The following is a 9,450-nucleotide window of genomic DNA, read 5'->3' on the forward strand; positions in this document are numbered from 1 at the left end:
CTGAATAGTAGTCTATTTCCATCTGGTCCACATGAAAAACTAAATTCTGCTTATTGTAGGTTGGCCCGTATACTTTCATGTTCCTAACTATTCACACTAAAAAACAAACAAACATAAAAAACCAACTTTTTTTTTCCTTTTTAAGCTCACGTTTTTTGCAATTTAGAATATGCCAAAGGGAAAATATATTTCTATGTAAATAGGGAAAAAAAACCTTAGCCCTAAATTATTTTAGTGTGTTTGGCATTGTAGGGGAAATTTACAGGAGAAATGTCTCTTAACAGATAAGAGTAGCATATTTGTAAGAAAATTATCTTGAAATACTGTTACAGGAACTAAAATCTCAGAACTCCAAGGAATTCTTGCATCTTCTTTCAGGCAGGAATTAATAGCAACTTCAGCAAGTCAGCCAATAAGAAACAACCAGAAAGCAAATTCACCTCTTTACCTAGTGTCTTTCATTAGAAAATATAAAACGTCTCTTAAAATGTTAATAGTATCTACAATCCTATGTAATTTTAAATTATCTATTTTCCCAATACTATTTTTTAGTTAAAATTTAAATTATTTGCCTTAGAGTGTTTTGTTTTTCCATTTTTAAGTCTCCACTCTCAAAATCTATTTATTTTTGAGTATGTATACATTCCACTTCAGTTGTTAGATGAAACATGGAATTTGAGAACAAAATCAGTCTTTTCTTCTCATACTAATAAATTTTTTCAAAATTTGTTTATGTAATGTAGTGGGGGGAAAAAAAACAACAATAGATAAAGTAATTAGAATTAAAATTGGTCCAAAAGATGAATGCAAAACACACCCTTGAAATATGTAAGTGTGTATATTCTACCTCATGTTTTCTATTTCTATACATCCTAGTAAAGCCAGTTATATCAGAATTAAGGGTCTGTTTTCTCATTTTTTTTTCCCCATTGAGCAAAGTGAATTAAGAGCCTGAGCTTGATTTTGGTAAATATGAGCATTATTATATAAATCTCAATAGAAATTATATTTCCAATTTAAAGCTAAAAAAAGAAAATTTAATAAAAACTGATACCTGCCTTTCCACTTCAAGCCCAGGGAAGGTAAGTGAGCACAACCTTTCTAGTTTTTACTACGCAGTAATTGCTGAGGTTGTTAGTGATGATTTTATTCTGCCTGAGCAGAGTGAGTCCTACAAGTTCAGATGATGCCCCAACTGTGGGCTAAGTAAAGTTTTCTTATTCCCAGTCATGACCAACCTGCAAGAATCACTTCATGTGCATACAATAACTGCCCTAGCAAGTGAGGAGCAGTGATCTAGTATCTGATTCTCAGTTTATCTGTTTCCTGGTAAAATTTTCTTTTGAGCTTCCAATACCATCTTTTTATATCAACAGGTTATATAAGGATTAAGAAATACATATGCAACTGAAATTGTAAATAACATAACCAGTATAAAGATGTAAACTAACATTTTTTCTGAGTTTTAAACCCTGAGAAAGATTAAGCCCAATAACCCTACATAATATCATCTACTGCAAGGAGCCTGCCTCTAACAAGAAATTGGCTCAACTACTTGACCTTGTTTGGGGAGCTTAATATATGAAAACATTCTTTAAATGAATAGTGTTAATCTAACACACTATTTGAATCCTAATAATTACTGTCTTTGCTTCTATATCTATACAATAAAAATGGTAATATTCTGTTTCGGAAAATGACCCTCCACCTGCTTATCTCATGCTGACAAATCCTCATTGATTTTAACTTGCCTCCAAGTTAATCAAAAGGGAAACATGCACACTCCTATTTGCTAATCAAAACCCCTGGAAGTTATTCTAGACAATTCCCTTTCCTTTATTTCTAAGTGGTTTTAGCTCCTCAATGTGACCTTGTTCGGTTTTCTTCATTTCCTGCTTGGAGTATTCTTTAAGAAAGTCAACAATGAATATCATTCTAAACACAGATTTTGGTGCTGACACTACATCACTGAAAAAGTATGGTCCCAACATTCAAGGAGCTTATGATCTAGTGGCAGAGATGGACAGTTAGGTGATTTCAGGAAAACGTTGTATCAGAAGGTAAACACAGTGCAATGGAAGTGCATTAGATTCTCCTTTCTTCAAGAAAATAATCCTCGGAGGAGGAGCCAATCACTTGAATACACAGAATAAAAAGAAAGAATCTAGGACTCCCACCTTTGCACATCTTCAGCCAAGTTTTGAGCCAGTAGAAGTAAAATGTCTTGCCTCTTGTCAGTATCACCTCATTCTCTCAAGGATACAGGGTCTTGGGATATGGAAATAAAAAGATAAAATATCCTGATCTCATGGAACATTCTAGTAGAAAGATAAAATAAAGACATGTTTAGGAATTTAAAAAAAAAAAAAAAAAGAACCAGGAGAAGAAGTAAACTGTGTGGATATCTGAGGGAAGAGCTGGAAGAAACATACTTAGAAGAAAGGGAAGGAAGTCAATGTGGTAGATGAAGTTGATCAAGGGAAAGATGAGATCAGAAGATAATGGGACCTTATCAGCCATTGTAAGCACTGACTTGTAGTGGGGATGTTTTGTAAATGGGTAAAAGTGAGGATGTGAAAAGGGCAAAAATATTGAGCCTATTGAAGTTATTCAGGCAAAGAAAAGGTTTCTTAGATCAAAGTTGTAGCCACAGAAGTAGTAAATGGTCGGATTATGGATATATTTTGAAGGTAGAGCTGACAATGCACCACTAATTCTATTGCAAAAGAGAAAATGAATGAATGGAGTCAACAATGTCTCTGAGGTGTTTGGTCAGAGTAACTGGAGAAATAAAGTTACATTTATTGATATGAGGAAAACTATGAAGAAGCAAATTTTGGGAAAGATCAGGAACAGTATACCCAAAAAATAACATATCATGATCAAGTGGGATTCATTCCAGGGGCACAAGAATAGTTCAACATTCACAAATCAATCACGTAATACACATTACAAAAGAAAGGGTAAAAATCATATGACCTTGTCAATAGATGCAGAAAGAGCATTTGGTAAAAAATGTCTTAACTGGTAAAAATTCAGTAACCCTTAAATTGCATTTAATATGACCTAAGCATTTTCGTTTCAACTGACTTATGCCTTTGTATTCATGTCAAGATATGCATCATACTTTTTTAACTGCTCAAATGCCTGCAATATTTGGTTTGAAAAATTGGCATGTTTCCTTTTTTTTCTCTGTGGCGCTGGGTGGCTAAGGGTGGACAGGGACTTGGCTACTTCACATCCCTTCCCAGGCAGCAGGCTGCCTCTGGGGCAGGAACAGGGACTTGGTCCCGTACAGGGATGCCTGAGAAGCCCGATCCCCTCTCCGAAACACCATCTCCGCATGTTTCTTTAAACAGATTGCCAAATTACTAATTATATTCAATTAACATCTTCTAAATGTAAAACCTCACCCCTTGGTAGTGGCAAAGCTCAGGGCCATGTCACAGACTTTAAATGGCAAAACAGACCAGCCATTTATCCTAACTCTCTCCCAAAGAATATGTACACACAGAATCTGATTACATAAATATAAAATTCAGAAAATAAGAAACTCTAAAATGTCATCCTGTGAAAATGGGAGAGAGGTTGTTCCAAGCCATTACTTTTATGAAAATCTCAGGTCTGTCTTTTTCATAAACTGCTACCACCTCCACTTTCTACCCACAGATTCTCCAGTAGTTCACACAACAGCTTCTTCCCTTCTTGTCCCCATCAAAGTCACAGTAAGACAATTATTCCGATCTGCTCTACCCTAGAAGTAATTGGAAACTTTATTAAAGAATTGACCATAATGTACTTTTCCAGAGAACACTGAAGATAAATTCACTGAACTGCTTCAAAGAACTAAATTTTCAGGCAACAGTAAAAAAGAACATTAATCATACTGTCTTTGTTTACCACTAGAAATGTTCATTACCTGATTTGGGGAGTAGGAATGAATTATTAAATGTATAAATGAATGAGTGAGTGAGTGAGTGAGTGAATGAATGAATGAATGAATGAATGAATAAACAAATGATGAACTGAAACTATAAAAAGTTAAAAATTATAGCAACTACTATTTATTCAGGCTACTACATGCCAAATATTAGTCCTGAGTAAAACACCCTACAAATGTGGAAGAAGCATTCAGTTGCTCAAAAGTACACATCTTTTTTTCAGAGGAGTAAGCTAGAATATATGTCTCACAGAACCTGACCCAGTGCTCTAATTATATTACCACACTGTTAATATTAAAGATTTGCTTGCAGGATTGATACTTTTGAATGAAAATTTGCATAACATCATAAGTTCCTCTTCCAAGACTTGATTTCATTATCACTTCTCCTAGCTATAAAGCTGGGCCTAAGGGTCAGTGTGACTGAAAATAAGACCCTGTGTAAAGATTCTAACTTAAGTAATTATAAATTTTAAATGTATTTAAACTTACTTTGGATAAATTAAATGGGGGTCTTCCTACAATATTCTGTGTAGGAACCATTTTATGACAAAACTGCTTTTTTTAAAAACCCTGAATACCTAATCATCTTATTTCAGTTCCATATTTCCCCAAGTATCTATCATTTTTTCTACAGATAATATGCACCATTTAAGAAATATAAACGAGAGAAATTTTAAAAGGACTATTGATGTGTGTGTGTGTGTGTGTGTGTGTGTGTGTGTGTGTATAAGAAAAGAAGTATTAGTAGCAAAAAGCTAACAAAAAAAACCCTAGAATTTAAGAGATTTAAATGTGGAGATAAAAAATGGTGGCAGAGTAAGTGGATGCTGCACAGACATGCTCCCAGCAATAAACTGGAATTACAACTAATATACAGAAAAACTTGTTGAATAATCAATGGAAAATTTGCAGTAGAGAATCCTGATATCCAAGATCTGAAAGTGGAGACCACAGCATAGAGACTGTAGGAGGGACGGAGGTGCAAAAGAGCTGGCCAGGCTCGCACAGACATCAACTGAAGTTCTGGAGAGATATCTCAGCTGTGGGGGGTTGCCACTGAGAACTCTGGGATCTAATCCCCAAGCTGGGCCCCCCAGCAGAGAGCACCAGAACTGAGAAGGGTACCCACGTAACATCTGGCTGTGAAGAGCAGTGGAGTTGCTGCCTGCCAGGGAGTGACTGCTGAAAGTTCAGGCACCCCCTTAAATAGCCAATGCACAAAATTCCCTATGGAGCCGCCCACCTAGTGCTACAGCAGGGGGAGGACAGAGTGGACTGGAGCTGTGTGAGCAGAAGCCAGAATTGGGGACTCAAAGGTTAGAGCTCAGAAAGAAGACACCCACAGATTCTTCTACTGAGTCATTCCCTCACACAGTGGAGGACATCTTCTTCACACAGAACTTTGCCTTGTCTGGAGGGAAGACAATTGACCCACCCTATTGGAAAACACTTTGCCCTAAGGCAGCAGTTCTCAACCTGTGGGTCACGACCCCTTTGGCTGTCGAATGACCCTTTCACAGAGGTTGCCTAAGACCATCCTGCATATCAGATATTTACATTATGATTCATAACAGTAGCAACATTACGGTTATGAAGTAGCAATGAAAATAATTTTATGGTTGGGTCACAACATGAGGAACTGTTTTTAAAGGGCCAGAAGGTTGAGAACCACTGCCCTAAGGCCACTTAAGAGACTAAAAATAACAATTAGCCTTCTGGCCCTTTAAATATAGTTCCTCATGTTGTGAGCCAACCATAAAATTATTTTCGTTGTTACTCCATAACTGTAATGTTGCTACTGTTATGAATCGTAATGTAAATATCTGATATGCAGGATGGTCTTAGGGGACCCCTGTGAAAGCGTCGTTCGACCGCAAAAGGGGTCACGACCCACAGGTTGAGAACCACTGGCCTAGGAAGAAGCAACTGCCTGACCCTGTTGAAAAAACCTCTCCCCACACTTGAGAACGATTGCCTGGGGCCATTCAAGTTGAAATCCTATCAGTCTGTAAGGAGAGGCAGTCTCTGGAGGCTTTATCTTTGCCTGACTTAATTAGTCAGAAACAGCGTTTGATGCTTCCTACACTACAGATTGAGAGGCATATAGGACCTACCTAATACATAGTCACAAACCCAAACAGACAGCCAAAATGAGGAGTCAAAGAAACTACCCCCAAATGAAAGAACAAGAGAATTCTCCCAAAGAAGACATACCTAAATGAAGCAGAAATAAGAAATTTATCTGAAACAGAGGTCAGTGTAATGATGGTAAAGATGTTCAACAGCATGAAAAAAGATATAGTAACTAAAATAAAAGTCAGAAATAAAGAATCACATGACACAAATAACACATTGGAAGGAATACACAGCAGATTAGGGAAAGCTGAGGATAGAATCAGTGACTTAGAAGATAGGGTTCAAAAAATAACTCAATCAGAGGACCAAATAGAAAAAAACAATTAAAAAGCAGGAGAACAGCTTAAGGGAGCTGTGGGACTTTGTGAAATGTAACAGTATTAGTATAGCAGGTGTGCCAGAAGAGGCAGAAAGGGAGAAGGGATAGAAAATGTGTTTGAAGAAAGAGTAGCAGAAAACTTCCCTAACCTGGTAAAGGAAAAAGTCACACAAGTTCAGGAGATACAGAGAACCTGAAGCAAGAAGAATTCAAACAGGCCCATGCCCAGACACATCATAACTAGAATGCCAAAAATTAAAAACAAAGAGAATCTTAAAGGCAGCAAGAGAAAAGCAAACTCTTACCTACAAAGGAGCTCCAATAAGCCTGGCACTTGATTATTCATCAGAAAATCTACAGGCCAGAAGGGAATGGCATGAAATACTCAAGGTAATGGAAAGCAAGGATCCGAGACCAAGATTACAATATCCACAGCTTTTTTATCCACTCACCTAATGATGGTCATTTGAACTATTTCCATATCTCAGCTATTGTAAATTGTACTGCTATGAACATATCGGTGCATATATTCTTTCTGATTGGTGTTTCGGGTTTCTTAGAATATATTCCTAGAAGTGGGTCAAATGGCAGTTCTGTATTTAATTTTTTTGAGGAAACTCCATACTGATTTTTATAGTGGCTACACCAGTCTGCATTCCCACCAGCAGTGTACTAGGGTTCCCTTTCTTCCACATCCTTGCCAGAACTTATCATTTGTTGATTTGTTAATGGTAGCCATTCTGACAGGTATGAGGTGATACCACATTGTCATTTTGATATGTATCTCTCTAATGATCAGTGACTGAGCATTTTTTCATATGTCTCTTGTCTTTCTGTATGCCCACTTTGTATGTCTATTTAGGTCCTTTGTCCATTTTTTAATTGGACTTGTTGTCCTCCTTTTGTTAAGTTGTTTGAGTTCCTTATATATTTTGGATATGAACACTTTATCAGATGTGTCATTGCCAAATATCTTCTCCCATACAGTGGGCTCCCTTTTCATTTTGTTGATGATTCCTTCGCTGTGCAGAAGCTTTTTATTTTGATGTAGTTCCATTTGTTTATTTTTTCCTTAGTTCCTTTGCCCTAGGAGATATATCAGTAAACATACTGCATTGGGTCATGTTTTTGTATCCATTCTTCTATGCTATGTCTTTTGATTGGAGCATTTAATCCATTTACATTTAATGTATTATTGATAACTATGTATTTATTGCCATTTTAATCCTGTATGCCTTTGTTTCTCTCTCTATTTCTTCCTCTAATTACAGCAGTCTCTTTAGCATTTCTTGAAGTGCTAGTTTAGGGGTGATAAACTAGTTTAGCCATTTTTTTTTTTTTTTTTGGTATGGAAAGCTCTTTATTTCATTGTATATTTTGAATGCTAGCCTTGTTGGATATAATAATCTTGGTTTCAGATTCTTGCTTTTCATTACCTTAAATATTTCATGCCATTCACTTCTTGCCTGTAGAGATTCTGATAAAAACCAGCTGACAGCCTTATGGGAGCTCCTTTGTAGATAACAAATTGCTCTTCTCTTGCTGTCTTTGTCATTAATTTTTGGCATTTTAATTATGATGTATCTAGATGTGTGCCTATTTGGGTTCTTCTTGCTTGGGACTCCCTGTGCCTCCTGAACTTCTGTGACGTTTTCCTTCACCAGGTTATAGAAGTTTTCTGCCATTATTTCTTCAAACAAGTTCTCTATCCCTTGCTCACTTTCTTCATATTCTGGCACTCTTATTATGCAAATATTGTTACGTTTCATGTTGTCCCACAGATCCCTTAAGTTGTCCTCTTTTTATTAATTGTTCTTTTTTTTTTTATTTTGTTCTCTGATTGAATGATTTTTTTTCTACCTTGTCTTCTAATTCATTGATCTAATCCTCGGCTTCTTCTAATCAGCTGTGTATTCCTTCTTTAGTAGTGTTATGTCATTCTTCATAGTTACCATATATTTTCTCATGCTGTTGAGCATCTTTACCATCATTATTACAAATTCTATGTATGATAAATTTCTTTTCTCCATTTCATTTACCCCTTCTTCTGGAGAATTATCTTATTCTCTCAGTTAGGGCTTTTTTGTCTCCCCATTTTGGCTGCCTGTTCACGTTTGTATCTATAGGTTAGGTAGATCTGCTATGCCTCTCCATATGTAGTACAGAAAAGTGTCAGATGCTGGTTCTGACTGGCCCTGAGTACTCTGTTTGGAGGTATCAGCAATCCACAGTTTGTGGCTCCCTCTGCTGGGGGTTGGTGCTTTTGAAAAGGACCAAGATGTGCACCAGAGTCTGCTTTTCCTAGCCCCAGGCCACAGATTAGATCAGACAAAGACTCAAAGCCTCCAGAGACCCACCTCTGCCTATAGTACCATTGACACTTAATCTTGATTAGCCTAAAGCTATCTACTCCAGGGTGGGTGTAGAGGTTTTTCAACAGGGTTGGAGCAACTGCATTCCACCAGGCAAAACTGCCTGAATAGCAAAGGTTCACTGTAGAAATCCTCCTCAGCATGAGAGAATGACTCAGTACAGAAAATCAAGGTAGCTGTTCTCCGAGCTCCAAATCCAGATTCCCCAAACCTGGTGTGTTCACACAGCTCCAGTAAATTCTTCCCTCACTCTGCTTAAGCCTAAGGTGAGCAGCTCCATGGGAAATTCTGTGTGTTGGCCTTTTAAGAGGGTGCCTGCATTTTCAGCCATCTCTTGCTGGCAGACAGCAACCCTGCTGGTTTTCACAACCAGATATTATGTAGGCATATTTCTCAGTTCTGGTTCTCTCTGCTTTTCCTAGAAACCCCCTCAGCTGAGATATCTTTCTGGAACTTTACCTACTGTCTGTGGGAGCCTGGCCATCCCCTTTGTGCTTCCATACTTCCTACCAGTCTCTCTGTGATCTCCATTTTCCATCCCTGGTTATCAGGGTTCTCTCCAGCTAGTCTTTAGTTTATTTTTAGGGTGGTTTTTCTTTATTTTAGTTGTAATTCCAGTTTGGTCCTAGGAATGCATCAGTGTAGTTTCCATTTACTCCTCTGCCATTTTGGAATCTTGC

Source organism: Myotis nattereri (genome assembly GCF_964212035.1).
Source record: "Myotis nattereri genome assembly, chromosome: 3".
Classification (NCBI taxonomy): Eukaryota; Metazoa; Chordata; class Mammalia; order Chiroptera; family Vespertilionidae; genus Myotis; species Myotis nattereri.